The sequence below is a fragment of the Pinus tabuliformis genome, chromosome 7 (assembly GCF_031772625.1).
Source record: "Pinus tabuliformis cultivar Carrire ecotype Pingquan chromosome 7, CPIR1, whole genome shotgun sequence".
NCBI lineage: Eukaryota > Viridiplantae > Streptophyta > Pinopsida > Pinales > Pinaceae > Pinus > Pinus tabuliformis.
Genome location: NC_142293.1, coordinates 183,688,593 through 183,708,859, shown reverse-complemented (window position 1 = coordinate 183,708,859; position 20,267 = coordinate 183,688,593). Strand labels below are relative to the sequence as shown.

At 37.6% G+C, this 20,267-nt stretch overlaps 1 pseudogene; it reads right to left on the bottom strand.

Moving 5' to 3' along the window:
* LOC149246463 (uncharacterized) overlaps positions 1-19,705 on the bottom strand; it is a 58,565-nt pseudogene extending 38,860 nt beyond the window's left edge.
* Positions 19,706-20,267: the final 562 nt, after the last annotated feature.

Genomic DNA, 20,267 nt, shown 5'->3' with positions numbered 1-20,267 from the left:
TGTCGATGGTATTTACTGTGGAATTTTCCCATGGTATTAACCCCTGGTATTTGGCTTCGGTTTTCAAGGGAAAATAATAAAATAGGGTCTTTAGAGAGTCCATCAAACCTATAAAGGGGATAGAAGCTAATCATTTGGATCATTCAGGTTTATTTATCTTGTTGTATTTTTCTTAAGAACTTGGCGTGGCCAGTTCCAGTTTGATCCCAGTGATGAAAACCCCATGGGTGTTATTTTATCTGGTGGATCCATCCAGGGTCCACGATTGTGCTTCAATGCATTTGTCTTTTGTTTTGATAACCATTTGTGCATGCGATTGCAGGGGCTTGAAATTTATTGTTGGACATGTACCATTTCCTTCAGTTATTAATATATATAAATGCTGCATTTTAAAATCCCCTTGTGTTCAGTGTTTTGTTTGCAATTAATTTTAACTAGAACACCTATGTGTGCCAGATTGGTTGATTATTTCATTGTTCGGGATATTACAACATAACACACTGACTTTGACACTTATAGATCATGACTCCAACTCATGACATATGAATCAATAGCTTCTAGACTAACACTTGATAACTCACAATGACAACTCACAACACATGGAAGCAATACCTCCAATACCCTACAAAATGCTTACATGGAAAACATTGAAAACACATATTACAACAACAAGGATAATCTTTGTATGACTGCTCTTCATTAGCACTCACATCCACTTTGGAATCTCGCAAACAATGCTCTTTCACCACCACAAATTCGAGCTATCACTTGACCTCCATTTAAAATGTAACCACCTCTAACCATCATTGATGAACTTTGCAATATTACAATATTGACAACTCGGTTCGTCAGGGCTTCCATGATACGAGTCGTCAAGCAATGAGCCATCATATGGAACAACCACCATCTGTCAGATATTTATCTTTCGTCGATCCGTTAGTTGCTAGGATGGAGGTCTAGACATTAAATGTGTTCAAAAGTTCATCAAACAACTTGACCTCACTAACGCACAAGAATTGATGTTTCAGACACTGGGGCTTCTAGTTTAAGAACCACCACCTTTTTATAGCCATAATTGAAAGAAATAGAAAACTACTTGACAAAGACATCTCATCAAACTATCAACTGTCATCCAAGCATAGACAAGTCACCACGTCGTTCATTCGCACACGTCAAAAGTTGTTCATCTAGTTCAATATTTATCTTGGAGTTTTTTCCTCTTCACAAAGCATTTGTTAGAGTGGTCAATTCCAACAAATTTACACTCGCATATTGAGTTGACTAACCTCAATATGTTTAAAATGCAACCTCCAAAATTTGAGATCGAAACAATATTACAATAGAAACATCCGACGCAGAGATATCTTCCCTGTGGAAGAAAAAAATTGAGATTTGCCTCCAATTTTAACACTTTTTACATATATCACTGGCCACTTGAAACTCCCCCACACCAGATCTCATATCCATATCTCAAGTCCAGATCCGTGTAGCAGCATGTATAGTTCGTCGACACGTTTTTGCATATGTATGATATAACCATGCACAAAATTTTGACAAAACCATCAAGGCATGAATTTAACTCCTTTACAGGTTCCGTTCAGATAAGCACAAACAAAACTTTATAGATAGCAAGATGACGAAAGGATCTGACGATGCTTGAAGAAGCTGCAAACAACAAACAAATCTACACACAGGATCAAAAAAAAATTCACATACTAAAAATAAACTCTCACACATCTATACTAATATGTATAGAAACAATAGAGGGGGGGTGAATCCGTATTAGCAATTTAACAATATTTCATTTCCATAAATAGATTCATATAAGCAACTTCTGTTAATGAAACTTGCGTGTATACGCAACTGTGTTTAGAGCAACCAGCGTATACCTTGCAAACTTATAATTTAGTTAGTTGATCTTTAATCTGTGTATCAGAACCATATAACCATTAATCAGATGTAGTAAACAAAATAGGAAATCACACACATGAACACAAGACATAAGGTGGAAACCCAATGTGGGTGAAAACCACCTGCTGCAATCGTCTCTATCTTTCTTTAATAAGAAACTTCTTTTTACAAGTTTTGTACCGGTGCAAACTTATACCAGTATGCATGATTCTTCTTGTAGAAGGCTACAACCTTCTCTCATTCTCCAGCTTTTCCTGGAAGGGAGCTACAACCCCCTTAGCTCTTGTACTAGTTGATGTGTTTACTAGTACGTAGGTGCTGACCCACAGAAGGCTACAACCTTCTGTTTTCTTCCAGGGATCGCGTGTCATAAATTATCAGAATGGATCCATCAATAAAATCAATCAAACATCAAATATATCTGCATTAACCATTCTCCTTTGCACCAACCAAAACTGAATCAAACAATCACTTTTCTAAATGTTGTAACTAGACTACAGTAACAATAACCAGAACCCAGAACACTACAACAATAGACAGAAGTAGCTAAAACATATTTTATGAGACGTACGCTACCTCAATGTGTCGAACCTACATTCATACATTGTTATATGAAGGCAAACCTACATATACGCTGTTTTGAATTGTCGAACCCGTGTGTATACGCGCCTTTGCTATCCTGAACCTACCTAAAAATCTGTAAAAGATGATTTAACCTTTACAACTATTCAGACATCGGTTATACCTAGATCATCAGATTTATAGATTACGACATGCGCTAATAAAATATCAAAACCACACAAAGATACTTCTCTTCAAGCCTTAAGATCTTGACCCATCAATAGAACTTATCCTTATTCAAGCGCTCAGGTTCCTCCTTGATTCGGATCCAGCTATGCACCATAACCCGATGACCAGTATTCTATATCTTTCTCTTCATTAGATATTCAATACTTGAGTGGACTTACTCAATACCATGGTCTGAAACCACTTAGAACCAATACCTTGGACCAAATACCTGGGGTCAACACGTCAGACAAGATACCTTGGACCAATACCATGGATCTCAATACCATGGACCAAATACCACGGACCGAAACCAAGTTCTCCAACATGTATGCACCTTTCCTTGCATGAAAGTGCGTGTATACGCATACGCGCCTTTCCTTGCGTGAAAGTGCATGTATACACATATGTGCCTTTTGGTCAGCGAACCAGCATGTATATGCGACTTGGTCAAGGGGAACCTACGTATATCTCGTTTTCCTTCATTCTGAGAGCCTGAACTGAGAACTGTCATCTGAGTGAGTTGCCATCAAGGACAACACCTTTGTCATAGCGCCAAACCTATGTCATAATGCCAAAAATCTCCCCCTTTGGACTTGATGGCAACCCCAAGTCACTCTCCCCCTTTGTCATCAAGGGAAAAGTGTTATGCTCCCCCTGAGTACATGCTGAATTCTCTGATATGCTGAAGTGTGTTGTTCATGCTCCCCCTGACTGTAAGCAAGGTCTGCAAAAAGATGTTCTATAAGAAGAGCATGACTCTATACATCATAAATGACCTTCCTATCACCAAAGACTCATACATATATGCATCTCCCAACCAAGTGGGGATATACCAAGATTGACTCATCCACGCAACCAAGTGGGGATGCACCAAAAGTTTATACATGATAAAACAAGAACATTACATCATCCGTCCCAGGCATGGTGGGGAGACAAAATAGGTCATTACATGACCTTGATAATAAAAGATATACATGACATAGAGACAAAATATCTAAAATAAGTCTATGATAGTCATCAGCAACTATCATCAGCAGTATCTGTCAATCACCATCCAGACTAGCAACCATGATCTCCCTCTACACCTATTCCACCTAAATAAAAAACAACTGTTAAATTGTACCAAGATCTTCTAAGATAATGCCAACAATGCATTATTAGAAGTATATGCTCCCCCTGAACCTGTGCCAGATGGTCTCTATCAGACCCATATTAGACTCTTTTCATCCTGAGTCTGGCCCACTGATATTCTTCAAACCAGCATATACACAGTTGTATCCACAGAAACCTGCATATGTACACGGATACGCTTCATGAAACTCGTGTACAACCACTGTTCTTTGAAACAGATGAAGGTCAATGGCAAGATGATGCATCAACTACTCCCAGCTTCTGTCTGAGGTATTCAAATGTCTCTCTGGGCAGTGGTTTGGTGAATATATCAGCCACCTGGTCCTTGGAGGGAACATACTCCAATTTGACCTTTTGTTCAAGCACTTGTTCCCAGAGAAAATGATATTTGATAGGTATGTGCTTGGTCTTGTAATGCATGACTGTATTCTTTGAAATATTGATTGCACTTGTATTATCACATAGAATAGAGATGGGTGGAGTACATGTGATTTGAATGTCTTGCAATGTTTGCATCATCCAAAGGAGTTGTGTGCAGCAAGATGCAACAGCCACATATTCTGCTTCAGCTGTAGATAATGCAATTGAACTTTATTTCTTGTTGAACCAAGAAACTAATATGGAACCCATATAGAATGCACCACCACTAGTGCTTTTTCTTTTCATCCACGCTTCCTGCCCAATCTGCATCTGTATATGCATGAAGTGTAAGATCTGTATCTCTAGTATACCATAAACCAAAGTTTTGTGTTCCTTGAAGATATTTGAAAATCCTTTTGACTGCTTGAAGGTGTGTTTCCTTTGGATTGGCTTGTAATCTTCCAACGATTCCCACTGCATGCATGATGTCTGGTCGGGTACCTGTTAGATAGAGCAGACTACCAATCATGGATCTGTAGGTTGGTTTATGTACTGTTGTTGATCCATCATTTGCGCTGAGGCTGCATCCTGTTACCATAGGGGTACATACTGGTTTAGAATCTTCCATGCCATATTTCTTCAAGATCTGCTTGAGGTACTTGGTTTGTGATAGAAAAATACCATCTTTATTTTGTTGAACTTGTAAACCAAGGAAATATGTGAGCTCACCAAGCAGGAACATTTCAAATTCTTTCTACATTACCAAAGCAAAGTTTTGACTCATGGCTTCTTCATTGCTACCAAAGATGATATCATCAACATACACAACAAGTATTAGCAATTTATCATTGTCAATTTTTATATATATATTGCTATCAGTTGATCCTTTTGAAAAACCTTGTTGATGAAGGTATTTGTCAAGATGATAATACCAGGCCCTTGGAGCTTGTTTTAGACCATAGAGAGCCTTTCTGAGTTTGCATACAAGTTTTGGATCATTTCCAAGGATGAATCTGTCTGGTTGCTCAATATATACTTCTTCTTCTAGGTCTCCATTAAGAAAGGAATATTTCACATCCATTTGATATACTTTGAACTTCTAAAAGCTAGAAAGAGCAAGAAGCATTCTTATGGCTTCAAGTCTAGCAACAGGTGAAAAAGTTTCTTCAAAGTCTATACCTTCATGTTGAGCATACCCTTTACAACCATGTCTGGCCTTCTTTCTAATAACTTCTCCATTTTCATTCAACTTGTTTTTGAATATCCATTTGGTTCCCATGACATTCTTATCATTAGGTCGAGGAAGCAATTCCCAAGTATTGTTCTTTTCAATCTGCTCAAGTTATTCATTCAAGGCCTTGACCCAACATTCATATTTGCATGCTTCATTTACATTTTGCGATTTGACGAAGGAAAGCAATGCTAAATAGCTTGAAGCTTCTGTAATAGTTCCTCTTGTCTGCACACCTACCTCTTTCTACCCCAAAATTTGAGTCTTTGGATGATTCTTCTGAACATGCTTGGATGGAGTCTTTTCTTCTACCCTTATCTATTCTTCTAGTGCCTCACTGGTTTCTTCTTCAGAATTAGTTTGATTTTGGTGTGGAAGGATAGTCCTCATCTTCTTCATAATCTTTGGTTTTTACTCGTTTTGGATTTTTGCCTGCTTCATCAACCACAACAACAATACATTCAATAATTTTCCCAAGACTTTTATTACAACTTATATCCTTTACTTCGGGAAGAGTAACCAAGGAGAATGCCTTCATTTGCTCTAGGTTCAAACTTGCCAAGTTTTTCATCAGTCCTTTTGATGTAACATTTTCTTCCAACAACTTTGAAGTATTTTACAGTAGGAGCCTTACCACACCAAAGTTCATGTGGAGTTTGAGTGCTATTTACCCAGACATATGTTTTGTTGAGAATAGTGACGGCAGCAAATGCAGCTTCACCCTAGAAGGTTGTAGGAGTTCCAGACTCATCTAGCATAGCACGAGCCATTTGTTGAGCATTTTTGTTCATCCTTTCTACCACTCCATTTTGATGAGTTATTGCAGTAGAGAATTACTTTCTTATTCCACGTTCTTCATAGAAGTCAAAGAATTCATCCGAGGTAAATTCCCCTCCTTGATCAGACCTGAGGCATTTGATTTTGTTATTTGATTCATTTTCAACCAAAGCTTTGAAAGCTTTGAGCTTTTTGAATGCTTTGTCTTTATGCTTTAGAAGTCCTATCAAACACATTCTTGAAAAATTGTCAATGAAAAATATAAAATATTCTTCTCCACGAGGTGACTTTTTCCTTGATGGTCCACATAAGTTAGTATGAACAAGTTCAAGAGGCTTACTAGCTGATCCTTCCTTTTCAGGGAAATGTGTTCTGGTTTGCTTACCAAATTGACATGATTTGCATATTGTATTTTATGGAATGCGGGTATTCGAAAGATTACGAACCGCCTGGTATCTCCATGCTTTTCTCATTTGAGGGAAGCTTAGATGCCCCTGTCTTCTGTGCCATAGCCAGTGTTCATCATTTTTGCTTACATAGCACTATTGTTGTCCTCCCTTGAGTATGTACAAGTTTTTTGGAGTTCTTACACCATTGATTACTATTTCTCCTGTATCTAGCTCATGAACAACACATCCATTTGATCGAAATACTACTTCATTTCCTTGATCACACATTTGACTGACACTTAATAGGTTATGCTTTAGACCATCAACATACATAACATTCTCAGCTTTAACCTTTTCTTTTAAGAGAACAGAGCCTTTACCTTTTATGATTGTAGGAGTGTCATTACCAAATGAGACCTTCTTTTCCTTTTCTAAGGCATTATATGACTGAAGTTTTTCTTTATCACCTGTCATGTGTTTTGAGCATCCACTGTCGATATACCACTTATTTTCTTGTCCTTCTACATACAATGATATTCCACATATTTTTGTTTGCAGTTCTTTCTTTCTCCATGTTTTCGGACCCGATGAAGCTTGCTCCTTCTGAGATTTTTTCCGAAATTTACTCCTACATTCAGAATCTTCATGACTGAAGTTGTTACAGATAGAGCATTCTATTTCATTTTCAAGAGCAGAAAAGTTATTGTAGGTCCTTTTCATGATCCCATTCACATTCCTTTGATTTCATGCTTCTCTAGTCATGATGGTCTTGTAAGCAATACATTGAGCAGCTTTGTGTCCAAAGTTATGACATGAAAAACATTGGCCATTAAAGAAATTCCTGCGATTATCAAATCTACTGACTTGATGATTTTAGATTTCATTGACATTAATTCTTGAAGAAAATTGAGACTGATTTACATGTGTTTGTTTATAGATTCTATTCATCCTTGAAGTAGATTGAACCTGATTTATCTGATGATCTACTTTATGCCTTTGCTGACGATTGTCAACCTGTTCACTTCTCCTTGCTGAATCAAAATAGCTTTTGGAGGTTGATGGATTCTGTGGTTGAGATGCTTCTTTAGTATATCCAAGACCTGTCTTTATCAGAGGAGAACACTGCACTTTGATAATTTTATCTAAAGCTTCTGATCTTTTCACAAATCTAAGATTGAGAGCTTTTGTTTTCTCAATATCTTTTCTCAGACCCACAATTTGACATTCTAACTTTTCATTATGTTTTTTCCTTTCAACAAGTTGGAATGTCAGAGTATCTATAATCATACTTTTTTCTTCTAAACAGATTTTATGTTTAGAAATTTCTTCATAGTGACCATATTCATCTAAAGCATCCAAGAAATAATCATCTTCAAAAGCCATCAAAAGTCTATAATCATTACCATATTCATCTTCATCACTATTTGATAAACCATCGCTATCGTCATGCGTATAGTGGTTCTTTTTACTTACATTCTATTTTCTATTCCATTTTGTCGGTTCCTTATCCTTATCAAGCTTATCTTTATGAGGACATTTGGTTGCATAATGACTGACTCTTCCACAAGCAAAGCATTTGAAAGGTAGTTTACCTCTGAATCTTCCAGAACCTCATTGAAGGTTTTTGACAAAGTTTACTTCTTCCTCTCCTTCTGAAATGTGTCCCGATTCATTGAGCGCTTCTCTTCCTGAAGCCTTGAATGCGGCTTCTATCATATCTGACGAAACTCCTTTTCTCATTTCAACAGCAGTTAGGATTCCGTGCAGCTGTGTCATAGTCATACTCTGAAGATCCTGCTTTTCTTCTATGGCAGAAACTTTTGATTCAAACTTAGAAGACAAGGATCTTAAAACCTTTTCAACTAAAGTAACTTCTTTTATCTCTTCACCCAAGTTTTTCATGCAATTAACAATCTCATCTATAAGTAGGAAGTAATGAGCTATACTTTCATCATTGTGCATTTTGAGAGTTTGCTATTGAATTCTAAGGGATTATAGTTTTGCACGTTTTACCTGATTGTCTTCTTCATAGCTTAGAACAATCTTGTCCCATATTTCTTTGGCTGTTTTGAGCTGCATAACCTTGACAAATTCTGATTGTGACAGACTCCCCAATAGTGTATTGACAGCCTTGGCATTTGTTTCATACTACTTTTTACCTGCCGTATCTGTAGGAATTGCTGATGGAAATGTATATCCTCCTTCCACAATTTCCCAAACATCTATTCCAAGAGATTGAAGATAGGCTGTGGTTCTTACCTTCCAATAGACGAAGTTTCTCCCATCAAAGATTGGTGGGCTAATGGATCCCTCTCTTTCGTAGCTGCCCATGATGATATATCTTCCTTCAGGCGATCAAACTTCTTTTGAAGGACCTGCTCCGATACCAATTGTTGGAAATAATACTTGGGGGGGTGAATCAGTATTAGCAATTTAACAATATTTCATTTCCATAAACATATTCATATACGCTCCTTCTGTTAATGAAACTTGCATGCATACACAACTGTGTTTAGAGCAACCAACGTATACCTTGCAAACTTATAATTTAGTTAGTTTATCTTTAATCTGTGTATCAGAACCATATAACTATTAATCAAATGTAGTAAACAGAACAGGAAATCAAACACATGAACACAAGATATAAGGTGGAAACCCAATGTGGGTGAAAACCACCTGCTACAATCGTCTCTATATTTCTTTAATAAGAAACTTCTTTTTACAAGTTTTACACTGGTGCAGACTTATACCAGTACGCAGGCTTCTTCCTGCAAAAGGCTACAACCTTCTCTCGTTCTCTAGCTTTTCCTGGAAGGGAGCTACAACCCCCTTAGCTCTTGTACTAGCTGATGTGTTTACTAGTACATAGGTGCTGACCTACAAAAGGCTACAACCTTCTCTTTTCTTCCAGGGACCACATTTCATAAATTTTCAAACTGGATCCATCAATAACATCAATCAAACATCAAATATATCTGCATTAACGTATGCTACTTCAATGTGTCGAACCTGCATTCATATGCCGTTATATGAAGGCAAAGCTGTGTATATGCTGTTTTGAATTGCCGAACTAGCGTGTATACGCGCCTTTGCTACCTTGAACTTGCGTACAGATCCGTAAAAGATGATTTAACCTTTACAACTGTTTAGACATCAGTTATACCCAGATCATCAAATTTACAGATTATGACATGTGCCAATAAAATATCAAAACCATGCAAAGATATTTCTCTTCAAGCCTTAAGATCTTGACCCATCAATAGAACTTATCCTTCTTCAAGCGCTCAGGTTCCTCCTTGATTCAGATACAGCTATGCACCATAACCCAATGACTAGTATTCTAGATCTTTCTCATCATTAGATATTCAATACTTGAGTGCTTTTGCCTAATGATCTCCTTCTCCTTTTATAGTCTTAGGCCTTACTCAATACCATGGTCCAAAACCACTTAGAACCAATACCTTAGACCAAATACCTAGGGTCAACACATCGGACAAGATACCTTGGACCAATACCATGGATATCAATACCATGGACCAAATACCATGCACCAAAACCAAGTTCTCCAACATGTATGTGCCTTTCCTTGCGTAAAAGTGCATGTATACGCATACGCACCTTTTGGTCGGCGAAACCGCGTGTATGTGCAACTTGGTAAAGGGGAACCTGCGTATATCTCTTTTTCCTTCATTCTGAAAGCCTGAACTGAGATCTTTCATCTGAGTGAGTTGCCATCAAGGAAAACACCTATGCCATAGCGCTAAACCTGTGTCGTAATGCCAACAATCTATACTAATATGTATAGAAACAATAGTACTCAGGATCTGTCACATATTCCTGGCTCTCCCTTGAGGGAGTCAAGCCAATACTAGCTCTGATACCATGTTAGAAAAATAGAGAGAGCACATTATGACACACACAAATCACTTGATATCTTTATTCATCACAACAGTTACAAATATATAGGACATAACACACTGAATTTGAGACATCTAGATCATGACTCCAACTCATAACATAGGAATCAACATCTTATAGACCTACTCTTGATAATTCACAATGACAACTCACAACACATGGACACATTACTTCCAATAATACTAGAAAAATAGATTACATGTTCATGTCAATCAAAAATAACAAACCTAATACATATTAAATATATATTATTTAATATATATTTAATATATATTACAACAACAAGGATAATCTTTGTATGACTACTCTTCATTAGCACTCACATCCACTTTGGAATCTCGCAAACACTGCTCTTTCACCACCACAACTTCTAGCTATCACTTGACCTCTATTTAAAATGTAACCACCTCTAACCATCATTGATGAACTTTGCAATATTACAATATTGACAACTCGGTTCGTCAGGGCTTCCGTGATAAGAGTCGTCAAGAAATGAGCCATCCCGTGTACAACCACATTAGATCTCAGTTTCTTAATCTCTGTCGCAACACTGACCTTCCTAGCCTTTTACAATGTCAAAATTATAGTGAGCTCAGGAGGCTTCTCTCCAAGCTTTTTGAGCATAGGAATAAAATCTTAAATCAAACTAAATAATTTGTTTCTTTAGGTCCAATAGACCAAAGTTTGGTCTCAGCCAACATTAACCATCCTCATCATCATCATAAAATATGTTTAATAGGTTAGGTGTGTGGGGTTAGTCTCCATGTTAATAGAAAATTTAGTTATTCACTAATGAAATATTATCATAAATAAATAAAAAATTATTCACTAACGAAATATTAGCAAAAAAGTTTGTGTAAAGTTTAAAATGAAATTTATATTTGTTTGGAATAATTTATTTATTTAAAAAAAATGGCATATATAAAATTAGTGCATCAAAATTAATAAGCATGACTAGCTTTTGTATTAAATATTTTTTTAATAAATAAAACATATAATGATCTGTGAAAGTTGTACATGATATTTTTATATTTTTTTGATGTTTTAAAAATAAAGTTATTTCATTAAATATTTATATTTTTTATTAACAAAAATATAAAATAAAAAAGATATTATGTTTATAATTGGAGTTAAACACGGTTGCTCTCTCTCCCCTACCTTATTTGGCATTTATATCGACAAGCTCGAAGGCTATTTAGAGGAAGCAGGATGTGCTGGCATGATCTTAGCTGGGATAGTCATCATCCTTCTTCTCTATGCTGACAATATTTTTCTTCTCGCAAGTTGCCCATCTGATCTTGATAAGCAACTCAGGCTTCGTAAGGATTTCTGCTCTACCATGGGTATCACTGTTAACATTGACAAAAAAAAAGTTATGATTATCAAATCCAAGAAGGACACTTACACTAATTTTATATATGACAATAATAACTTGGAGAAAGTGTATTCTTACGAGTATGTAGGAATTGATATTTATCATAAGCTCAACTGGAACTATAGCATTGAGAATAGGATTAATGGGGGGTGGAAAGCTTATTTTGGTCTTGAAAATAATTGTAAAACGACAAACCTTGTAATGTGAGATAAAAAGAAGTTCTTCTTTGAAACTTTAGTCACTCCTGTTATCTTATATGGATGTGAGGTTTGGGGTTGCAACATCTCTAGAGAATTCTAGAGAAAGATTGAGCAAATCCAGAAGTGTTTTATAACATATAACCTGAAAATTAAAAGTAATACACCCTATCCTATTCTCCTTATAGAAGTAGATATTTCCCCTATCAAGAACCTAGCTATGATTAGGCTTTTGTTGTACAAGCACAAACTCAATAACATAGGAGATCATAGACTTCCTAAGCTAGCTTTAAATTCCACCCAAAATTACCTAAGTCTCAAACGAGGGTGGTATAAAGACACGAGGGCTTGGTTAAACTATTGGGAGATCAACGAAAATGATGCATTTCAAAACATTAATAACATTAAACATATTGTTACTTCTAAGTTCAAAGAAAAATGTGGTGTGAGAAAGATTTAGCGGCTAAAAGAAAATTAAGTTATTATAAGAAGGTCATCAACCTCACCCTAGAAGATCAAAAGTATCTCTCTATTTTAACTAGCTCAAAGAAGAAAATTAGTATAGCAAAGATTTGAATGAAATCTCATGAGCTCCATAGTGAAACAAGTCATTGCGCAGTTCCTAAAACACCATGGATGGAAAGGATCTGCCATCTATGTGAGAATAGGAACATCGAGGATGAAAATCATTTCCTCTTAGAGTGCCTTGCGTACAACCACATTAGATCTCAATTTCATAATCTCTGTTGTAATACTGACCTTCCTAGCCTTTTACAATGTCAAAATTATAGTGAGCTCGGGAGGCTTATCTCCAAGCTTTTTGAGCATAGGAATAAAATCTTAAATCAAACTAAATAATTTGTTTCTTTAGGTCCGATAGACCAAAGTTTGGTCTCAGCGGACGTTAAATATCATCATCATCATCATAAAATATGTTTAATAGGTTAGGAGTGTGGGGTTAGTCTCCATGAATAGAAAAATAATTTATTCACTAATGAAATATTATCAAAAAAGTTAGTGTAAAGCTTAAAATGAAATTTATATTTGTTTGGAATAATTTATTTATTTAAAAAAAAATGGCATATATAAAATTAGTGCATCAAAATTAGTGTAAAACAAAACAATAAAATGTATCATTAAAAAGCTATATAAAATTGTAAAGTAGTGAATTTAAAATTAATAAAGATGATACATATTAAATATACATTATTATCTATATATATGGAAGTTAATTTTATATTTTGTGTAGATTGGTTTTTATATTAAATAGAAAAATAATTTATTCACTATGCCTTCCTCATAGTCTATGCCTTCCTTCTGCGAGTACCCCTTTGTAACCAGCCTAGCTTTATATTTGTCAATGCTCCATCTGTTTTAAATTTAGGCTTGTATAACCATTTGCAACCTATGGGTTGTTTGCCTTTAGGTAGTTCAACTAGATCCCAGGTTTTATTTTTAAGTATTGACTCATATTCCTCTTCCATGGCTGCCCTCCATTCAATATATTGACTTGCTTCTTTATAATTAGAAGGTTCAATAACATTTAACATACTAGTTATAAGAACGTGATCCATATATCTTGTTGGCAACTAGTGTCCAGGGCCCATTCATTAAACTTTACCTTTAGATATTCATTGGAGAGTTATTATGTTTTTCACTTGAAAACCTACTCAATGCTAGCCACCTCATATTTTCTTGCCATATAGAATCTACAGTGGAAGTTGCCAAACATTCTGATGGCATTTCTCTAGTGATGTGTTGTGGCCCTTATAGGGAAGGGTATAATTTGATAGAGGATGAAGTGCCTATGTTGAGCCCACATTTTTTGCATAAAGAGAATGAACATACATATTTAGTGATGGTGTAGGTTTTAAAGAGAATGAACCCTGGATTTCCCATAATGCCACATGATCTCATCATCCTACTCAAATCATTTCTTAAACTATCACTTGGATGAGCTATCTTTGCATTGAAATCTCTTATTCCCCTTCCTTAACATCGTTTCATTATGATAGCATGCACAAGATTATAGACTTAGCTCCTATAGGCCTTTCAAGGATTTGGCATTCATCAGAATAGCTTTACTTTTACAAGGTCTTCCTTCATAGGAGGACTTGTATGAAAATTACAACAAAATGCTTTTTCTCTTCCAAATTGTTGTTGGATTTTCAGAAGAAACCTAATCTTGAAATTTTTTCTACAGTTCTTTTACCTTATCCTTGATTTATTTTCTCTACAACTTCTCTTCAATCTTCAGATTAGCCTTGATATGCTTGAGCTCTTGGATTTTTTGCTGCTTTCTTTTTATAGTTTCTACTACTTGGACTATTTTGGACAATTGTGGAGTGGATAAAAATGGAAGGGTGATCCTAGGTTTGATTTTGGTCTTGCAGATTCTAGGGAAGGATGGGATTGTGATAAAATACCCTACTTTGCCTTATTTTATTCTCATAGATCCATGGGCTTCTACTACTACAAGGAATGGCATTCCTAAATGCAGCGCATTAGGATATCTGCAATTAGAAATCTCATATCTAGACAGTAGTGATCAAAGCATAGAGTTTCTTTAGGTACTTTATAATCCATATGCATTAACTTATTCCCTATCCCAATAGAAAAATGATTTGTATGAACCCAATAAATACTGGGGATGATCTCTTTGTTTAGAATTTTTCAGTGTAGAGCCCGAATCTATCAAATCTTTCAATTTAAAACTTTGGCCCTTGATCATTGTTTTTTATGAGGATGTGATACTTTTGACGTTGTATGGAAAGTATCCTGATTAATTCCTTACATATGTTGAGTATCAAATATATTAATGTTTTCCTTTTCATCAAGATCTTCTAATGGAGGTTGCATTTTTCCAAGTTGCTTGATTTTTTCTTTTAATTCTTTTATCTCTTGTCTGGCCGAGAGATCTATTTGATTCTTTTGTTCTATGCTGCCGATTTTCGCTCTGAGTATTGCGACTTATTTCTTTAGAATATTTATTTCTCTACCTAAATAATTCACTATAATTTCTATTGGCTTAGTGGGGCCTGACCCAGGTTCAAAAGTGATTTAGCCAAGCAAATCCCGATACTACTAGCCCTTTCGACAACAGTCCGTGGAGCACAAACTGAGGTCTCACCCAAAGTAGTATGGGAGTGTGCTAGAACCAAGTTTCCGCACCTTGGGGATGTCTAGTAGGAGGTGATTGGTACGCGGTCCAACCTTCACACTTACTGTGCTACGTGCATCAACGGGCACCCGGCGCCCTGCGATGATGTCTTCGCACAGTTCTAGCCGCAGCGCGACCCATGTTATTTTCCCAAGTCTTCCTTAATTAGGATCTGTTAGCTGATTACTTAGATTATTTTCATATATAAGCATTCATACAAGTATTTACCAATTTCGCGCAGTAAGTAAACAGAGTAAAGTAATGCATAACATCAAAATATGGATTCAAGAGGAGATGCACAAAGTAAACTTCTCTTTATTAACATTCAATCCCAAGTACAGACAAGCCTCCGCACTGTGCACTCAGCTACAGGGGTCTGCGTAATTAGCTACGGACTCTATAGGTCTCTGTGCACTTAGCTGCAGAGCCTCCTCTTACTACTATGACCCAGTACACTTCAGATTCAGCTCTAACCTCAAACCATGCCTTCGCTATTCTATCTATTATTACTTCTCTTTACACTTAGAGCCTCGCTCTATTTATACAATCCCATGGTCCGCCATGGGTAGGCCGACACTACTTTACATTAAATTACAATATTTTAGGACGAACAACCCTATGACTCATCCTAGACTTTGCACTTCGCGCCCGCAATTCACGGAGTCTTACAATATACTTGACAAAACTTGCGCTTTGAGCCCCAAAAACATGTTGCGGGGGATCCCATGCCCAACAGGCCCCCAACACAATCATCGTGACTCGTCCCGAGTCACTCTGCTGGTGCAGCGATCTTGACATGGAGCCCCTCCAACTATGCCTATGCTGCGCGAAGGTCCGTGTAGAGCTATAAAAAGGGTCTCTTTCACCTCTAGTTACCTCACATTAATATGTCAATCCGGGATTGTCTGGTTATTTCAAAGGGTGTCTCAGTCTGAGGCTAGCATTTTCCCGAGTAATGCTTGTAGTGCAGCTATTTACAACTATGAAAGTAAACTAATGCAAGTCTACAACTTAGCTACTTCAAAGGACTAAATCACACCAAGTATTGCACCAGCCAAAGGTTCGGTAGCAATAACCCATCCTTTTCATAACTGATGAGAATAGATCAGAGGTCTGGGAGCCAAATAGCAGATGCTGAGCTCACTACAGCCTAGGATCGTTCTTAATGATTAGAAATGAAACAACAGATAAATGAAATGGAACAGCACGTCAGCCAAGGGCTTGGTAGCAATAACACATCCCTTTCATAGCTGACGGGAGCAGATCAGAGGTCTGGGGACCAAGTAGTAGATGCTGGGGTCCTCTACAGCCTAAGTCCGTCCTCAAGAAACAACAAATCAACAATCTGGAAATGGAACAGCAAATTGAAATGGAACAGCAGATAAATGGAACAGAAAATAAATGGAACAGCAGGTAAATGGAACAACAGTTCAAGAATAGAATAGTAATCGAGATAAGTAATAACTGAGTTCTTTAAGCTGCAACTCTATTTAACCATGCCAATCAACACACCAATCCCTCAATCTTATATGATGGAACAATACTATAGAACCTTAGAAATGCACCATACTTAATCTGCTTCTGTTGAAACACATACGACTGTATCTCATAACAAAGAATAGTCACATTCAATACCCATGTAAAACAGATCTTTCCAAATGACTTGTTAGAATGCAAAAACACAATCGTGAAGAACTCCGTAATAAAGTAACAGTGTCCTGTAGGGATTAATCAATGCTTAAAGAATTGGTAACACAACATAGCATTAATATAAAGTTTCAAGAACACGGAATGACTTAATCACAACAGAGCATGTAATAGAATATTCAAAACACAGCAGATTACCGGAATATGTCTATGAACAAACCACACGGAAACCACGCGTAATGATACAAGAGCAAGTGTCCTCCAGGGCTGGGCCCTTACCCTCCAGGGGTACACCGCTTAAGATAGATCCAGGCTCAAAGATAAAAGGGTGAACAAGTCTGTATTAAAGCATGCAATAAAATTACAGGAACTCAAGTCTTCAACCGAACATAAAGATCATAGTCCTGATCTTCCTTAAAAGAAATTACACTCCCAAAAGATCCTCCCTGAAGCCAACAATGCTACCCCTTTTATAGGGAAAATGGCGGAGATATCTAGGCACAGAAAATAGGCAAAATAGCGATCCCTCGGGATCTCAGATCCTGAGGGATTCGCAGAATCATTAATACTGCGTTACTTCTTTCTTTTTATGTTTCATGTTGGTATCTCCGCGTCCTTTCTTGGGTTGATTTGGTGTGATCTGGTTCGTTTCCGGTCTTCCGTCAAAGGGACAATAGTTAGCTTAGCTTTGTCTTTACTTTTGGAATGGCCACTTCCCGTATTTCCTCCCTCCTGCACACAAAAATGACGACTATCAATGCTTTCCATTAATCTCTCGTGTTTCGTTATAAATTCTTATCATTATCTAGATTTCTCATGCAAAAGGCTTTTGAGTTCTAATGAAAAGATACCAAAATGACCATCAAAACATACCTTCCTAGGTACTCCACACACCCCCCAGCTTACCTTTTTTCATGGCCTCATGAAAACATTGTAGTTGACATGCAGAGCAGTGAGGGAGTAGGCTGGAGATGGAATTTCGTGTGGGGGCCTACACCCATGATGCGAAACTAGATGATCAAAGAAATGGCTTGTCTGGCCCTCAGGCATTTCATACAGGGCTTGGTATCCGGGTGCAGGATGCCAAATGATTGGACTCCGGAACCTATATCCTAACCAGGATGGCCCTGCCCTCAAAACAATTTCACCATAGAGGGGGAATCGGTTAGCAGCAAGCTTAAAATTTTCATACTTAAACGGCTCTCGGAGCTGAATATTTGGATTAGATACCCGATATCGAAATTTAGCTGCTTCAATGGCAGGGTCTTTAATAGAAGAAAAGAATTCAAGCCCTTGCCGAATGATTGCTTCATGCATGGGTCCTAATGCTTCAATCACGCCTGGAGTCCTCATGAGATTCCTATGACTTTTCCATAACTGTTCCGGGTCTCTAGGCTCAGCTCTTACCCATATGTCTAATCCATTTTCTTGCCTCTGAAATGCATTGTAGGCTTTGAGCCATTTAATCTGATTAACTGCAAATGAAATGAATGCTTGTAATTGAATATCTCCGACAAAAAGGCCAGGGTTTAGTTCGGTCTCCTATTCTAGTACAAGGCTATGCAGGTAAAACTCACACAATAACCTTTGTACTTTTACTCCATAATGCTTACAGCATTTTATAAAATCGTCTATAGTGTTAATTTCTATGGGAGCACCTACCCTAACGGCTTTAATTTTCAATTGTAAATATCTTTCCATTAGAAACAGGGCATAATTTTTGGCAGGAGCTCTACATGCTAGGGCATCATTGTACAGAGCACACAAGGTATCGATTTGTTTAATGACTACATCTAATCTACGGGTTACCTTGGAAACTTTCTCTTGCTCCCTTTGCCATCCTTCGAAGGCATGGCTTTCTGAGAGGTTGACGTTCCTTAACTGCTGCTGTAATTCCTCATATTTTTCACGGGGGACCATTTGTTCCCTGAGTTTTTTTGCGTCTTACTGAGCCTGCTTCAATTAATGGTGGAGGGTTCTTGTTTTTGGGTCCTTTTTCCATGCATCTGTGGAGGCTGGGAGCTTTACTTAGAGTTTCTTATTGTGCTGCTTTAAATTCATAACCCTTATTACTCCCGAAGGTGGTGCCTCCGTCTGAACCTCCTTATCATCTTTTTCAATTTTAACACGAACTCCAGCCCACTGTTGTTCCTTTTCAAATGGAACAGTAGTCCGTCCTTCTGTTTTAATTGGAACAACAATTTGTCTTTCTGCTTCATTAGGGACAGCAGTTTGGCTTCTGTCAGGGTTTTGAGTAGTGGAACGGCTCCCAATTCTTCGCCTTTTATTCTTACGGGGTCTCATTGGCATGGCCGAATTTTTTCTTGTTGAAGTCCTTACGCCCCTTTGTCTTGCTTTTAGAAGCCTAATCTGTTGGCGAAGTCTGACTATCACGTTTAACAGTGTCCCTTTTTCCTTTTGCAATTCCCTTATTTTCATCAACTTCTCAGAAAGAATAGCTGAATGTTTGCCGTGGGTTGGAGTGTGACTAATTTCTGGATTTTCTTCTTGAGGTGGCTGATCCGGGGTAAGAACCTCTCTTGGCTCTGTTGTTTCTTGGGCCAATTCTTCCTCTGCCCTTATTTCCTCTGGATTCTCCTCTGGTGCCTTCTGACTAGGAACAGGTCGTTCCTTCCTGATATTTTCTGTTTCCTTCTCATCATGGACGGGTGAAATTTCTACTTCTGCTTCTTCCGTATGAACTTCCTTGGGTGCATCTTTTTCCTGGGTTTCTTCTTCGGCCTGGAGGTTGGATGGACTCAGGGGCTGGCCATACTCGCCCATATTGGCCAGAATATTGGCCAATTCATCTTCCCCCATCGGGTTTTGTTCTGGGCTTCTTCCCTGTTGTTCCATTTCTTCCTCCTGCTCGGGCCGCTCAACTTCTTCTTTCTCGTTTTCTTCTTCTTCTTCATCCTGTCCTTGTGGACTGTTCTACTTCCTCATTACTTTCTTCTTCTGTATCTGTCTCTGCCGATTGCTCATCTATAATTTCTATTGCTTGGCTCGTGCGAGCCCGGGGTTTCTTCAGCTTTGCTTGTAATCCTGCAAGCCGTGCTGACTTTCTACGTTTTGTTGGTTGCTCAGATGTACCAGAGTCGGGTTGTTTCTCAAGTTGCTTTTCTGCTTGTTTCTTGGCTTGTCTTTCAGCTTGCACTTCTGTGCAAGCATCCTTCTTTTGCTTCTCTAGGCGTTGGGGTGTGCTATCAATTTGTTTCCGCTTTTCTGGGCGTCCAGACGTGGCCGTCTCTTTATTAATGACATCAATTAATTCTTCCCAGTTTCTCTGCTGCTGGGTAAGACTATGGTTTACTATCAAACGAATTAATCTGTGGTGGCTAACCACAGACTCTTTGTGCTGTGCCGTTTTCATACATCGTGC